This window comes from Lepisma saccharinum, chromosome 7 (genome assembly GCF_977018435.1).
Source record: "Lepisma saccharinum chromosome 7, izLepSacc3.1, whole genome shotgun sequence".
Lineage (NCBI taxonomy): Eukaryota > Metazoa > Arthropoda > Insecta > Zygentoma > Lepismatidae > Lepisma > Lepisma saccharinum.
Window position 1 is genome coordinate 30,782,397 of NC_139235.1, and position 17,191 is coordinate 30,799,587.

Below are 17,191 nucleotides of genomic sequence, written 5' to 3' on the forward strand. Positions count from 1 at the left end.
AAATGTTTGCCCCCTAGAATGGACTTCCGTTCAAGGTTGGGGGGACAATGCCCCCTGCCCCCTGTGGTTGCGGCACTGTTTGAGAGTTCCTCTTCATCAATTTCACGTCATCACTCATTGTCGCGATTATTAAGAAGTGGCAGCAAAGCAAAGCTAAGTAATAAAAATTAAATATCCATTCCCCCTCTCTACTGCATGAATCACAATTACCAAATGGTAGACTTGGGGAACAAAAAATTAAGTAGTTCAAACTTCATAGCAACACATCCAAGAAAAACATCCAAACACATTAGGCACCTTTAATATAAGACTTCTCAAAATGTCATAACTGTTCTAGATACTGAAAATTACGAAATAATTTCCCAAAGTCTGAATCAGGAAGGGATCCCCCCCTCCAATCCTAGTACGTACGACATTATTCGGAATCCCACACACCTCATTAAATCACAAAATCAATAAGTGTTATGTTGCTAGAGAAATACAGGATATAATTGTAAAGATTAGTGAGAATATCAGGTGTTCTGTATATTTCACAGGGTGCAAAGCAGGCTCAGGGATGGCAGTTGCCCCCCCCTGCCCCCTCTAGCTTCGGGCCTGTTCCCAACCTCATCAATACATTCAAACCATGAGGTTTACAAGGATACTGTAAACTCTTCTTTCCTCTCACATTCGTGCTACATGACCCGCCTCTTCAAGTCTTCTTGACTTATTATTATCATATTATTATTCTAATAATACCTGGGATTTTAGATAACCAGATAACGTTATTGCCTTGTAATTTGACAAGTCGTCTATTCGATTTCCAGTGTCGTCTTTTTATATTGTCTAGTAAATCTAGTCCCGATTCATATATTTGTGCTGAACTTTGTTTATTCTTTCCTATGTGGAAAATAATTTGTCGAAATTTTTTGTTAGTTGCAATATGATGATATCTATATTTTGTACTACATTACTTAGTAACCCTATTGGAAGGGGCACGTGCCCCGTGTCCCTACCTCTAAATCCGCCAATGCATGTTCGTATGTATGAAAAATACAAATTCATTTTTGCCCGGTCGTGAGAAGAGTGGCTATAAGCATATGTGCGATTATTTTTTAGAGGGGAAATGTTGGACAAGGAAGGGAACTTTTTCCCCTTTACAAAGGCAAATTGTACCCTAGAAAGTGGCAACACTTGCATGACACATGACAGTTCCTTGAAAACACGTGATGATGGTGAGATCACACTTAAACGTACATTTCCTTTACGTCAAATATTGCAATTCTTATGTGCTTGTCATGAGCGAATTCGGAACGATGTTAAAGGAAGATGCAGCCCTCTGTTTTTTCTCTGTAACGTTCACAAAAGGAACTACAAGATGACTGTCACATAAGTAAATGAAGAATTTTGATTGCATATCCTAGGGATTCACCAAGGGGATTCACAGTGTCCAAGTAACCAGCCAAGCAACAAGTGCATCACAACGTGGTACACCGCATGAAATTTCCAGGTAATTTCCACGAAAAACTTGAATTTTGAGTGGTTTAGGGGATAGCTGCATCGCTCCGTCTATATATTAAGAGAGAATTAGTGTATTAATATTCTTGACTTCAAGAAAATCTAAGCAACTAAAAATATTTCAAAACAAGTTCTTCTGAAAACAGCAAATATATATGCAAGTGAAAAAATTGCACTCGTACATTTGAAGCATGAACGGTCAGCAGCGCAACTTGGGCCCTAACGTTGGGGCAGAAAATAAGCCTGGTTAACGGTTCCGATTGTTTGATCATTTTTTTTTCAAATTTTTCTAGCAGGAAGACTAATTATCGTAGAATTTTGGCAATCATTGTCACACGAAATGTGAACCTTCCTTAAAGTAATGAGCACTGTTTGGATTTGGAAAAAAAAGTTATTTAGCCTATGTTGAAAAAACAACTTAAAAATTACCTTACGCAAGCATTCGGCATACTCACTAATTTTGGCCTCCTAATCACGAATGTGCAGTTAAAATTTGGCAGTCAGGTGTAGAAATTGCAAAATAAGCGAAATTGAGTGGTCCGCGATTGGCACGATTGCTCATTATTTCCCGGAAAATTTTGTGGTAAATATACGATATCGCCCGAACGGATTTCTTCAAATTTACAGAAGAAACTACTTACTGAAATCAGTTTCTGTAGCATTGTCGAAGTTCTTCGAGGTATTTTCTTTCGCGGAAACTGAAAACTTCACCATAGAATGCTGCAGAACAAGAAATAATAACTTTTTATGTAAGGAACTTGCATTTTCCGGGTACTACTTTACTATACCAGAGACACCTATCAATGATTTATTTCGCAATTTTTTTACATTGCTAACGTACTATTCTGCATTGCGGAACATTTCTTTAGGTGAAATAATGAATTTCTAACGAAAATAATGTATATTTCTTACATTAACGAGTACTTACTGTTGTTCGTTATTTCCCACAAACCATCCACGGGTAGCCCCAAAAACCATTGACGTTAGCCCAAAAATTCACGATAGCCCCACGAACCATCACGGGGACGAGGTATGCCTACTAGGTTAGGTTAGGACTGTTAGGTTAGGTTCCATTAGCACTCCTTTCGTTCAATTTAGCATATACGGACAACATCGGCTGTTACCAGCAGCAATAGCGCGTATTGTACTGCATGCACACTCCAAATCGACAAAACACTGGCACAACGCGCGATGAACAGGTAAGCTATCGCAATATTGTGTGGAAATAAGGAAGAACAGTAAGTACTCGTAAATGTAAGAAATATGCATTATTTTCGTTAGAAATTCAATATTTTACCTAAATAAATGTTCCCGAATGCAGAATAGTACCTTAGCAATGTAAAAAAGTGCGAAATAAATCATTGACAGGTGTCTCAGGTATAGTAAAGTAGTACCATTTTTTTAACTTTGCTTACTAACCTAACCTAACTTTGGCGGAAATGGTCCGTGAGGCTATCGTGAATGGTTTTTGGGGCTATCCATCAATGGATTTTGGGGCTATCCGTCAATGGTTTTTGGGGCTATCCGTTAGTGGTTCGTGGGGCTTATCCGTCAATGGTTTTTTGTAGCTATCGTGAATGGTTTTTTGGGGCTATCGTAAATTGTTTTTTGGGGCTATCCGTCAATGGTTTGTGATGACATAATGAACACGAAAGTAGGTATTTTTCAGTTAAGAAAGTTGAAACACTGTATACCCACTTCAAATCGACAAAACACAAGCACGATGTGCGATCATCCATGACGAGTGCACGCCAAGTGAAGACAAATAATGACTCGTAATATGAAAAGTTGACACTATTTTATGGAAAAAGGCATAATTTCACCTTAAAGAATCTTCCGCAATGCAGAATAGGTAAGTATAAATGCTAAAATTAACAAAATAAACGAGTGAGAGGTGTTCGGGTGATATCGCATAATTACCAATTTTGTTTCAAATACTTAAAAAACGATATATACATCCCTGATACTGCTATGACCCCAAATTTTAACTATGCTTGCCTAACCTAACCTTATCGTGAATGGTTCGTGGTGCTATCCATCAATGGTGTGTGCACCCGTGCATGGTTTTACGACCTCAAATTTTAACTGTTTGCCTAACCTAACCTTACTGGAATGGTCAGTGGGGCTATCCGTCAATGGTTTTCCAGTAATTGCGACAAGGAACCAATAAGAAATCTTATTGGTACTAGTTTACTATCCTTCGGACAGATTTCTTCATTTCTACAGAAGAAACTACTTACCGTAATAAGTTCCTGTAGTATTGTCTAACATCGGGAAGGTGTTTTGTGTGAAATTCAGGTAAGTTTTCCGTATCCTGGAAACTGATTTCTTCAAATTTAAAAGTTGGGGGCAGGTGACTCTGGCCAATCTCTAACATGCCTTTAACAGGAAGTCTATAGAGAAAGCCGGAGTGGAGCCATGTTAGTGGTTGGGGGCGGTAGGTCAACTACCCCAGGGGCGGAGCCCGTAATCTGTGGGAAATTTGGACGCAAAAATTTCAAACGAAAATAATCCCACCGATTCCGGGATGGATAGCCCCAAAAACCATTCATGAAATGTTCTGCGAAGCAGATAGGTAACGTGCGTTCATTTCGATCTTCAGCCGAGAGATCGGGAGAAGCCTGGCAGGCGGCGCTGATGGAAATGCCGACATTTGCGGCCTGTAATGCCTGCTAATTTTTATGGACATATGCAGACAGGTATATAAATATTGCAAAACGAGCACTAACCTGTGTCATAACATGCAAAAGTTCTTCTGTAATTCATCACACAAATAAATACGCTTTAGAAACGATGTTAAGAGCCACAGATAATAAAACATTTTAATCATAGTTTTGACCAGTAACGTCCTGCTTAAGTTTATATCCTTGAAAGAGTTTTGTGTCGATGGGGATCGTTTGGAAGTTTCGAATGTGCAACACTGTATCAAGATTACGCTGCAGACGAAACTGTTAAAAGTCAATGGTTTTCGTGAGCTTCCTTGCAATCCGAAATCTCCGAGCTCGAGTTTTTTGTTCCTTCGCGACTAGATGAAGACAGAGCTGTGAATATAGTTGCAAGCAGATGTAAACCAAGAGCGTGTTAATTTCGTACTGAGTGCAAGAGTGTTATTCTTGGTTACTTGCCGTTACTTGTTTGTGTTATTGCAATGTGTGTTGTGTCAGTGAGACGATTGGAATGCCAGCCGCAAGGTTCACGTTACGAGGGGACCTGATAAGTTCTCGGCCTGACCCAGAAGGACTTAAGCTACAGGCACGAAAGTTTCAGGCTATTCAACGTATTCTCCCCGAAGGTCTACACACTTGGCACTTTGTTGCTCCAACTTCTCTAACTCCTCCGAAAAAAAAGAAGGATTTATCCTGGTCTGCAAAAAACTGTTCGGCAGCTGCTATAACCTCGCTATGGCTTCTAAATTTCAGTTGTTATCAGATAATGAGAGACAATATGGGTATTTTCAACAAGATTCGGCCACATCCCATACCGGCGCTGATTCTTTGGATGCTATAAGGGAGGTGTTTGATGACAGAATAATTTCTGGAGGTTTATGACCTTCACGTTCGCCAGATCTTACCGTATGTGACTATTATTTGTGGGAAACCTTAAGAAATAGAGTCTACCGAAATAACCCTCATAGCATCGACGAACTAAAAGACAATATAAGGGCAGAACTTGGAAGAATTATGGAAGAAGAACTTTTGCGTGTGTATCAAAATTTCATCAAACGATGCCAGGAATGTGTGAATGTAGGTGGACATCACTTTGAACAACTCTTATAACACAGGTTAGTGCTCGTTTTGCAATATTTATATAAATGTCTGCATATCTCCATAAAAATAAGCGGGTATTGCAGGCCGGAAATGTCGGCATCTCCGTCAGCGCCGCCTGCCAGGCTTCTCCCGATCTCACGGCTGAAGATCGAAATGAACGCACGGTATGTACGAATGTCAAAAATTGACAAAACTAAGAAGTTATAGGTGTCCCCGAAGGATAGTAAACTGTTACCCTTATTTTCGTAGCACTTGAACGGCCAACGTTACTCATCGAAGATGCCATTTTCGTATCCTGCAATTTTACGATCCATGCACTGTTGCCAATATTACCTGTAATCAAATCAGTTCGCATTCCACATCTTCTTCTACATCGTGATTGTCACTTTCACTTTCGTAGTCTTCGTCCTCGACACATTTCTCCGTGGGATCGTTGTGGGCAAAACACCGAAATCCATAAGTTTCTTAATTAGCCCACGCCCATCCTCCTCCACACTCCACCTAACAATCTGTGCAACATTCACAACTTTTTTACTGCTCCCTTCCCCCATTCTAACACGATCCGTGCTCTCCAAGCATGAAATCAACACTGTGGCAATGCTGTAAACACGGTAACTGATTGCGAACGTCAATTGTCCATATCAACAAATATGGTTCCCATACTTCTATACCGAGAATCATTGCGAGAATTGAAGCAGTTTTTTTGCAATTTCTAGAGGTGACCGCCAAATTTTAACTGCAGATTCGTGATTAGGATGCTAAAATTAGTGAGTGTGCCGAATTTCAAACAAATTGGAGATACTTCCGGTATTGTAAATTTATACCCTATGTTTATGTGAGGTCTGGAATACAGGGTGAACCATAAACAAGGAAACGCCCATCTAAAACAATGCCACGATACTTTCAGCTGGTGGTGAGAACAGTGGAAAGTGCAGAAATCACATGATAGGCTATTGGAAGTATTCACAGAAATAATTGCAATGGTAACAGCCCTACACCTAACCTAACAACGAAAGCATTTAAGAATGTAGTACCCCTTTATACCTGTGTAACATGACATATTAGTAGCAGCAGTCTACACCGAAATATCTTGTGCTATTTTTCAAACTTCATGGTGTGCAAAAAAAAAGTACTTGTCACCTGTACGAAAAAATATGCACGCCAACGTAAGCTACATTCCAACAACTAAAGAATGCATGCATGCATGAACAGGCTAAGCCAGGCTCTAGCTAGATCATGTCCATGTGCAGTTTAAAACCTAGTGAAAATACCTCAAAAGCTAACTGCACCTCATTACACTTCTTAATAGAAATATGGATGGTGAAACACTAACATACCGATACATGATACAGGGAAGGAAGAAAACAGATATGTTATGTGATGAACATGACGGACAACTTGGATTCTTTTTTAAATTTGACAATTGAAAATATACTATAATTTCAATTTTAAGTTCACTTTTCAGTTTAAAATTACATTTGTTGTTTTTTACATATAGTAATTGTTCAGGTAACGGTTCAGATTGTTTAGAATTTTGACAATAATTGTCATATGAAATTTGAAGCTTCCTTAAAGTAATGAGCACTATTTGGATTTTTACAAAAAAGTTATTTATGTTTGGGAAAAAAAAAACTTAAGAATTAGCTAATGCAGCATGTGTGCTCCCCATGGTCAAGGAATTATCCGTTGATAGAAGCGACAGTAAGTATCGTAGACTAGTGGAATTGAATGTAGAAGTAATTTTGAAACTTTTTTTTTTTAGAAAGCATTTAAGGGTATTATTTTAATGCTAAGATAACTAAACCTGACCCGCCTAATCTAACCATGAAAGCATTTAGGGTTATTAAAATGCTAAGGGAACTAACTCAACCTGAGCCACCTAACTATGAAAGCATGTATTGAACAAAATATTCAAACATTTTAGTGGCAAGAAGAAAGTACACATCACACCTCATGGTAAAGGAACAGATTCTGTGAAGTGATACCGGAAACCCCTTTGTACCTCACACATGTGACCTAGCTAGGAGGGGGAGTTCGTTAATAACCAAGACAATAGTAAACAAATGGCTATTGCAAGTACAGATCTATATAGAAGTATACGGCACTGAAAAAGCAGTGTCAAGGAATCACGTACTAAGTAATCCACCATATGTGTTAACATACGTAAATCAAAATCAAACCATGTAAAAATTATGTATCTAGCATTATGAAATCACAACAAAACAAAAGGAACTTGGGCCTTTGTTCACATTATTCACTCACAACACTTCCTGTACAAAACCAACTTCCAAATGCAAAGGTTGTGGATTGTTATTTATTTTTCGAGTGACAAGATGAATAGAGCTTCATTTATCTTACAGTAAAAATTAAACGTCTTAAAATATTATTTATTCAGCTTTGTAGTTGAATTTTGGTGATTTTTTAATTGTAGTTTGCAAAATATGAATAGCTGCCATGTTTATGTAGAGCTTAATGATAATGACATCATATACAGTTTAACATGATTAGCCTGTTTTCACGTGCCGAAGGTTTATTTAGGTGTGTGTTATATTAACACATTCACGCCCAGCTTGGGGAGGGGCATTTAAACAGCCAGCCGAGACATTTTCTGAATCCAAACCTAAAAAATGTGGCTGCCATCTAAAATTTTCGAGTTTTTCAAAATAACACTGTACAGGCTGCAAATGGTGCTTTCTCTTAGACATTTTCAGTGTGGCGGATCTTTGATACTTCCTGCTGGTGTTCCCTACCGATGACCCCCCCTTTTCCTCCCATTGGTCCTCCAAGGATCTGAATGTATTGGGCCCCCTGGACCCCTCGGTAATTGGGTGCCCTGGACAAACTATCGGGTACTGTACTGCTCCTCTCCCAAAGCCAAATTGTGCACCCCTTTTCCTTCGTCAATCATCACGGAGGGAGAAAATGCCAAAAAGAAACTGATAAAATAAAATTGACACCACAGCTAAATATGCAAATACAAACAAAATGACCATGGTCTTTTACGGGCAGGAATGTGTTAATGCTAAGAGCTCTAAAGCTGACCAACAACAGTAAACGAATGGCTGCTCTCAAACAAAGAATCATACAGGAATACATAGAAGGGAAATGTTGTTCTCCATAAAATGTGCATTGAGAATGTGAATATATTTTAACTAGCATAATTAGAAATCGAACCACGTACAGAAAAAAAAAACAACCCAACAACTTTGCACCACAATAAATTTGGAGTTAAATAATCGGAACTTGGGCCCCACTGTTCATGTTCATTGGGCCAGTGTTTTTTAAACATCAGGCTCTGGCATCAGTTATACCAGGATGTGAAAGTTTCATTACATCCAGTGATTAAGAATTAATTTAAACGTATTTTTTTTTCTCCACAAGCCTTTTAAAATCAAACTCTTGCTCTTTATGTTTATGCTTATTGAAATCATGATATGTAGGACAAAATTTGTAGCCACGTGGCTATCACTCTGTGTTGCGTAGTGTTGCTAATGTGCAGTATTAAGTAGCAGGCTCCTAGCTAGAATTTATTTCTGGGGGGGGGGGGCTATGAACCAAGTTCATGTTTTCAAAAATTTAAACAGTATGAAATTAAGGTAAATTATATTTGTAGGCATGGGGGTGGGGGTCATTAAGTTAAATTAAATAATAACCTGTGGCGTAACATCCCTTGTGAACGAAACATTGCTACCTACCGACTACCAGCCTCACTTCCACCAGAGGTGGGGAGATTATCCAACTGTTAGAGGGTTACGAAATTTTATCCGTATTTTCAAGCATCCTTTTGTCATTAGTATTAAGCAATACCGGAACAGGTTTTCTAATTACTACAAGGAACCCAACCCTTCTTGCTACGCCATTACCATCAAAATTTCCACTTTGCACCAACTGCAGCACATGAATTAGGTCTGTGTATTTTTCATATACTGTCCTAGTCACTTTCAAATGTCTTGACCAATGATTTGCTAAAAGTTGCAAAAGATACCTTCCCTCATACAATTTTGCGATTTTCCCCCACTTTATAAACATGTGCAAAGTAGAACCACGTTCAAAAATAAAATGTCCAAAAGGGGGAATTTCATCCACACATTTCAGAGTAACCAGATGCAACACTGGTTAAAGTCATGAATAGGAAATGAGATGACCAAGTTGTTGCTGGATTAAAGCTTGAGCGCTAGCATTCCCGCACTCGTAACTGAAGCCGAGATAATGTTCTAATTACTCTTCGGTAGTTAGACTTCGGTTCATGAATAAGATGAACGAATGTGATAACTGCTCTTCATGTTATATGGATTTTTTCCATCATGTCGTGAGCCAAATAATATTCACTGGTTACTTCAGACAAACTTTACAAGGACCCCCCCCCCTTCCTGCCTGGTTATGGCCCTGTTAAGTAGTTTTTACTCTGCAAACTCCAGACTTCATATGATTTTGGCTTCCATTGACCGACATATGCTAATCCTTACATTACACACACCTGCATGGAAATAGTACTTTCCCACTTACATTCAAGTTCACGCAGTACAAAATATTGAATGGAAGCTTTTGAGAATGTCACTGTGCTTGGTGCAAATAGGACCAGAGTGATCCTTAAAATCATAAGGAATGTTACATAGGCATTTTTTAATGTCTTCCCTATCCTTCCTTTCCTATTATTTCCCATGTACAAACATCATGCTGAGATTCAGAAATATGTGTTCCCAAATATGTAAAAGAAATGTGCCAGATGCATACACTGTCAACTGCTATGGAGAAGAAATTTGTAGAAGAGAGAGAGACAAGGTTTTCATGTGACAAATAGGTTACCATGCAATTTAATTTTGTTACATGATCTTTTGTTTAAAAAAAAAAACATTGTTACTATTCAGTATTATTACTAGGGAACGGAACTTTATGTGCTAAAAAAGTCAGAAATATTTATTTTTTATGTGTCATAAATGTTGAAAATATGTGATAAAAACAGGAAAATATGTGACAAAAATAAAAACATTTGGTAACAAAAACAAACTAACATGCATTTTAAACACCTGAAATTAGTTTCTAAATGATTACCTCTTAGCGAGCTATTTTTTGGAAGAGTTGCAGTGGATCACCATAGTTTTTTCCAAATTCTCCATTGTAAATCTGTGACGATTATCTCTACAAAGCATCTTATATTGTGAGAAAGATCGCTCCACGTCACAAGAAACAATTCTTGCATATTTGAAGCACGAAATGTCACTAACGCTGAAGTTTTCCAAAGCTTCCTCTTCCTCTACTTCACTTTCCAAAACACGTGCAATTTGGCACAAAGTTTGAAAACCTTGGTTTTTCCCCCAAAAATTCTGTACATTTAGACATTTAGATCCGGTGAGTTCTTGCAGTTTCGTTTCTACTATACGGACTTCACCAATGGAAGCTGCCAAAGTGTTCGCGGACGATTCAAGCTTTCATATGGAATTAGAGAGAATGGACAGGTTTGTTGAGATGTATGCCAATTCGACTTTTAAGGAGGGCTCCATCAACAGTTCTTGCAGAATTCTTCTTTGTCGAGATCATTTACAACAGATACGATTTTTTCAAAGTTCTGGGCATAACATCTGCATCCAACCAAGTGCACCATCGCGTAACTACAGGTGTAGGGGGGAGGGGAACCTCAGGATATTTTTGTTTAAAAATGTCCATTCTTCTAGGCGACTTGATAAAAACTTTCTTCCCATTTGAAACCAGTTTATCGACATTGGGATAAAGAGCTCTTATCTTTTCACATATTCTATGCAACGCATGAGCCACACATTTAACGTGCACCATTTTGGGGTAGCTAACGGCAAGGCCTATTGCATGTAAGCTGCAGCATCTGTCAAGAGAAGAACATTGTCAAATGTTATGCCTTCCGGCCACAATAGCTGCATTGCTTCATTAAAAAGCCTTGCTATCGTTACGTGTAGCTAGCCCCAGCTACTTACAGCTATTTTCTCCCAATAGGATCGTAGGCGAGGTGCCAGAAGTCTGCCAGCGAGGGTGTTCAAAGACTAAACAAACCTAGCACTCTCGATATGAAAGAGGTGCGGAGAATAAACATTTTTCCTTCGAGGATTTCGAGGTAGATGAAGTCATCCTTCGAGGATTTCGAGGTAGATGAAGTCAATGAGCGATTTTATGTATTTAAAATGAAAATTCGCAAAATATGTATTTACATACGGAAAACTGGAAAATATGTGTTTTTATGTAAAATAAAAATTGCTGTGTTGACATATAAGGCTATGATCAGAATTTTGGCAAAAATGAGGGTCTCTATCTTATCGCAGAAAAAACATTTATTTACCTAAAGTTCCTTTCCCTAATTATTACAAAGCTGGTATTGTACCTAATTTCTATACATCAAACTTTACAAGTACAACTACAAAGTTTTATTAATTTTCCAATACAGCTTTGCATTATAAGACCTTGTAATTTCTAGTATCTATTTCAAAGAGTTAAAAAATACCACAGTTGGAAACACTACATTTCCTCGAGAAGGATACCAGTCAGTGTGTTATTGACCTCGGAGATTGGAGTGTTACACACATTTGAGTTTACACATTATTTTTTGTGTATTTCAAGATATAGTTAACAAATATATGCATTCATGATGTTGACAAGTTCAATTAATTATAAGCATAACATTCTCAAACTTTGAGTGTGGGTACTTTTTGAATGCTCCGTGGATGATAATACAAATTTTTCAGGATACCTTTTTAAAATGTTTATTGCATATTTTATGTGCTTACTTTGCCTGTTTTTAATACATGTTTTGGCCTTTTTAGTACACATGAATCGACCCGCTGATGATGATATGAAGATGACCCACTGAAGAAAATTTATGTTGGTAAGTTGTTTCTTTTATTTTCTTTCTCTCATATTTACAACGTTGTCTGTTCTAAATTAATATTTAGGTTTAAAAAGTCATTTCTTGTTCAAACAGACATTTACATTTTGCCATGTAGAATATACTGACATTGTAGCTAACATGTGTGCTGGAAGGGAGGGAAAATTCTGGCAAATTTTGGCATTAATACAGATTTCAGTAATACAACTACTTCATTTTAAAGCTGCATAGTGATGCTATATCTTGTACACACAAAGTTGGAGGAAACATGCCACAGTTTTGTGAATTTCCAAAATATCTCAATAATGTTGTGCTTCCTGTTGTAACAGGTATTGTAATTGGACATGTCATTAATAGGAATAAAATTGATTATACTTTTTTTTTTTTGTTAGAATCACATGAATGTTAGTTGATGTTTATAGCTGGTCTAAAATGTGCAATGTTGCCAAGGTTGAACATTTTTAACTGGCCCGTTAACTTTTGGACGATTCAGAATTATAGGCTGGGTGGTGCAAGACAACCATAAAATAGGGGGAAAAAATTGAAATCTAGCAGGTAGGTCACATTGACCATTAGGTCTGTGGTCCTTGGGTCGAGCTTCTTGGTGTTGGTTCCGTTGGTTGGCGTTAGGTGTCTTGCCTTTGGAGAGGCATTGTAGTGGAATCGTTTCTCTCCGAGGCTGTCAGCAGTCTCACTCCGGTGAACTCTACATGGGTATTTGCAGAGCCGAGTTTTCCTCCTCCTCCCGCTTAGCGAGACCGCGACTAAGAACTGTGTGCCTGGGTTTCTAAAGCTTCAAACATTGGAAGTCCATGGGTAACTGGTAGGCCTTGCAAAACTTCCGAAGACCAAGCTGTCTTTTCTACACCGAACTCTCATTCCGGTTTTGCATAGTCTCCAGATACATGAGTCATGGAGTCACTATTGCCAACATTTTGATTCTAAACTCTTGAAGGAGCACTTGAAATGTTCATGATGTTTTATCAATTTCAAATTGCAGATTTTTTTCATGCTATTTGTATTCTGACACCTGTAAAGGAGTAGGAACCAAGTTTTGCAAAATGTACCATCGTAAATACATTTTTCGAACATAGCGTGCCTGGTGGTTGTTCTACATTAAACTATTTTTCGAAGAACTTTGAAAAATATTGCTTCAGTTTTTCTCTGTGGTGTAAGTTTGCAAATGCCATATCCGAATTAGTTGCTCAAAATATCCCCTTCCCTTTTTGAAAAGTTATACTATTAGTGACTTGCTTATTTAGTGTTATTATCCCCTCTACGGCATAAAGATAGCTTCTTTTGTTTTCATAAATTTCATTCTGAAGGAAATTTTATTCTCAATTTAGGACCATTGTAGTACTTTTTCAACTATTACATTTCTGACATCACTTGATGCTGAACACCAAAGCATGGGGGTGCATAATATACATCATAAAATCAGTATTTACAAAAGGTTTTTGCATATTATCATCTATTTCAACAAATTGTCATTCGCTCACCTTGTTGCGAGTTATCTAGTTCTACAGACCGCATTGACAGTAACATGATGTAAAATAATGGTTTGTTCAGATCTTCAAACGGGTGTAAATACCAGGCAGTGTTAGCCTACACATATCAACATACAAACGACGTAAAAATGAAACCGAGAGATTTACGATTTCAAGACCAGAAAAGTGACATAAAATGAACAAAACACAAACCTATTTCAAGACCTTGAAAACAAATTTGGAGAATATGTGGTAGTCAGTTTGACATAATAATGAAACATTCTTATGCAAAAATATTACTTTGACAAGTTACAAAATCTAACAGTTATGCAACCTCAAGGCCCCTGTGACTAACATAAATTCAAATTCAAACTGAAATTTAGTGGCTGTTGACTACACTGATAGTGGTGCTCGTGTCAGATTGATGGAACTACATCAGGTCTCACGTGACTTCTTAGTTCTTTTGCAACTACTAAGTAAGGAGAGAAACCTGGTTGGCTTTGAGGCCTGTGGTTCTTGTTCAGGGAAACTCGCTAATGCAACTGATGTGCATGTTGCTTATTATTTTAGGCATGACTCCTTGTAGATATGTTTCTTCCAGGTCTTGGTCATGCCTCTGCTCCTGGCCTACTTGTGGACTCCCGAGCAGATTATTTAACTCCTTTATAGTGCTGTTTGGAGTTGGTCAATAGCTAGCATAGGTTCCGAGTAATGCTAGTTTACAGTTGTTATTTTTTTCCTAAACTAATGACATTTACAACATGAATACAATATTTGATTTTTTCTATATTTTTCACTGTATTAATTAACATGCCTATTCATTGAGAAGGTGCGGAACAAAGATAACATATAATTTTAAAGATCTTTTTTGTTAACCTCGAGCTCAAGCTTGTAAATATGTCAGTTACCCCAGATATTTAATGTAATTTATCAATGAAAATGCATGTAATGTACACCTGCTCCATATAACTTAGATTAATTGATTTGCTTTATTTTACTTTGCTTATTTTGTGCCACTTTTGGCCAATTTATGAAGATGCGATGAGTGATGGCATGATGAATGGACACTCACAAACATCCATGCCCAGGCCGGGACTCGAACCTGGAACCTCTGGCATCGTAGCGTGATGTGCTAACTACTCTACCACAGGGGCGGCCATATAGCTTATAGGCTGTCATGCTAACAGATATATAAAACATTAAATTAGGTAAATTTGATCTTGGCAAAAGAAATAAACTAATCTGATAAAGTGGGCTGTGATTGTCAGTCACTTACCAATGTGATTACCCGTGAACAGATTTGCTCATTACCCTATTTCTTACAAACTCTGGATTCCTTGTTACTTTGCTACCTTATTGCTAAACAGAAATATTAGGCCACGAGTCTGTGATAAGGAATGCAGTATGATGTTACATACACTTCCAGTAATTAATTCAAGACAGACTTTATTATGGTCATAAAAGAGATTTATATAAATCCATTAATATAATGAGTCATTATGTAAACAACACCAATAAAAAAAAATCATCCTGTAAAGCCACATGATGATAATTATTTAAGAAATCTGAATGTTCTTGACATGCTAGCAGGCAATCTTAACTGGACACTATCCTTTGATTAGTGCTTTTTACTTTTTCATAAACATTATACTCTGATAGATCATCTTGTTTCCCTTCATGCACTAACACACTGGTCTGTTACAGGTTTGATCCCCACTACCTGTAAAATGAAATCACAGTACAAGAAAAGGTCGTGTTTTGAAATATAATGTTGAAAGAAGAAAGAAGTGAAAACCACTAGACAATGGATAATGTCCAGTGGATGATATTAATCAAAGCAAGTCCCCCACAATTCATTATGCCATATTTCAGGCAAATAGATCAGATCCTACATTGAAAACATGCTAGCTGGATAAACTGTGTGCATATTTTCTTTGTCGAAGTGATTCAAGGCATGATTATTGTGATAATGTGAGTAATGTGTATGTTTTACCTTAAGAGGCCGTGTAAAGTGGTGAAATGCAAATTTCCTCACCGTCAGACTGCTTTTCTTACGCTCTCCTTAACACATGTGAATCTGTTTGCTGGATTTCTTCCCAGAGTACAATGCATGATCATCAAGTTGAATATCATCCATTAACATTGCATTACAAATCTGAACAAGTATGAAAATCATTTATCTAATCTGATGAATATGGAATTGCTTTTCAGCAAGTTCTCTTAATGAATTACGAAAAAAAAAAAATCATGCAAAATAGTTAACAAATACCAGTGATCGGAAGTAGCGTGCTACTTGTAGCGTTGCTACTGTGGCTAGCTACAAAATTTGTAGCAGTAGCGGCGCTACATTTTGAAAATTGTAGTTGTAGCAAAAATTTCTCTACATTTACATTTCTTCTCTGCATTTTGAGGAAAATGTTTGATGTGACCACAGCGTCAAAGAGAAATTCGACAATAATGCTTACTTTTGGAGGAGGTTCATAAAGATAAAGTCTATTACATGGAAATACATATAATCTAGATTATAAATATCTTGAAATCGTAGATTATAGATATCTGTGTAATTTTATTTCTTTAGTATAGAATAAATCTCCAGATAACTAAACTGAACTGGCATATATGTGTATATAAAGCCTCCTTTGCACCACCCCCGGAACAAATCCTGTGGATATCCATATTGTAGGAGACAGGTAAATGTCATTAATTACTGTGTAAAACACATCTTACAGTGCAAAAACCAGTGATCCATTTTCCACTACAATGACAACGAAATAGTGCCAGCATTCAATGGCTCAGTACGTTAACAGCATTGATCATAGGATCTCACTAGCAAGAAATGATTGATACAAGAATGAGACATACACTATCTGGAATTACAATTATTTTCGTCATAATATTTGTTCACAAATTTTAAAATTGCAATACGGTTAGAACACTCCGGTTTACACATCAGTTTCCTCAATAAATTTTATGATATTGTAGAAAGTACGTATGAGTTATTGACTTTTCTGTAGAGACGATCATTTTCTTTGTTTAATATACATTTTAGAAATGTATGTATTTCTTCTACTTTTACGTCGCTTTTCTGTAACTTTCGCTAATCATGACAATGAGGATAAATGGTTTATTTTGTTTCTTTTATCTAGAGTCGCTTTCTGCCACTTTTGGCTAATTGTGAGAATGAGGAAGAATGACGAATAATGAGCAGTGTGGGGAATGGAGGAGCAGGAGGATCCTCCCAACTTGGTGTCTTTCCTAGTTTTTGTTTTGAGTCCATTTTATGCACAGATAAGCTAATCGAGACTGGATCCGAACCACTAGTGCCTCCACCAGGTATCGAACCTGGGGTCCTTTGATTACAAGGTGAAAAAATTTACATTGTCTTCAGGAAAGCATTCCCCACAGGAAACTTCCGTAAAGCATCACTCCACCTTTTGCTCATTTAGCTATACCAAAGAAGTATCCCCCAGCTCTCCGCAATGTTAGAGCAAACATCTAACGAATTATGGGAATTATGATAATAAATAACAATCTATTTTCCAGTAAGTACAACTATCATACTTGGGGCTCCTTTTGAATATCCATGTGGTTGT

General features: G+C 37.4%; 1 protein-coding gene across 1 annotated transcript in view; it reads left to right on the forward strand.

The window, feature by feature from the left end:
* The first annotated feature begins 1,421 nt into the window (after window positions 1–1,421).
* Window positions 1,422–17,191, forward strand: part of LOC145989796 (uncharacterized) — a 31,405-nt gene continuing 15,635 nt past the window's right edge. The window contains exons 1-2 of the mRNA XM_083125144.1: window positions 1,422–1,489; window positions 12,050–12,111. The gene's annotated coding sequence lies outside the window, so the exon portion shown is untranslated. The remainder of the gene's footprint in view (window positions 1,490–12,049; window positions 12,112–17,191) is intronic.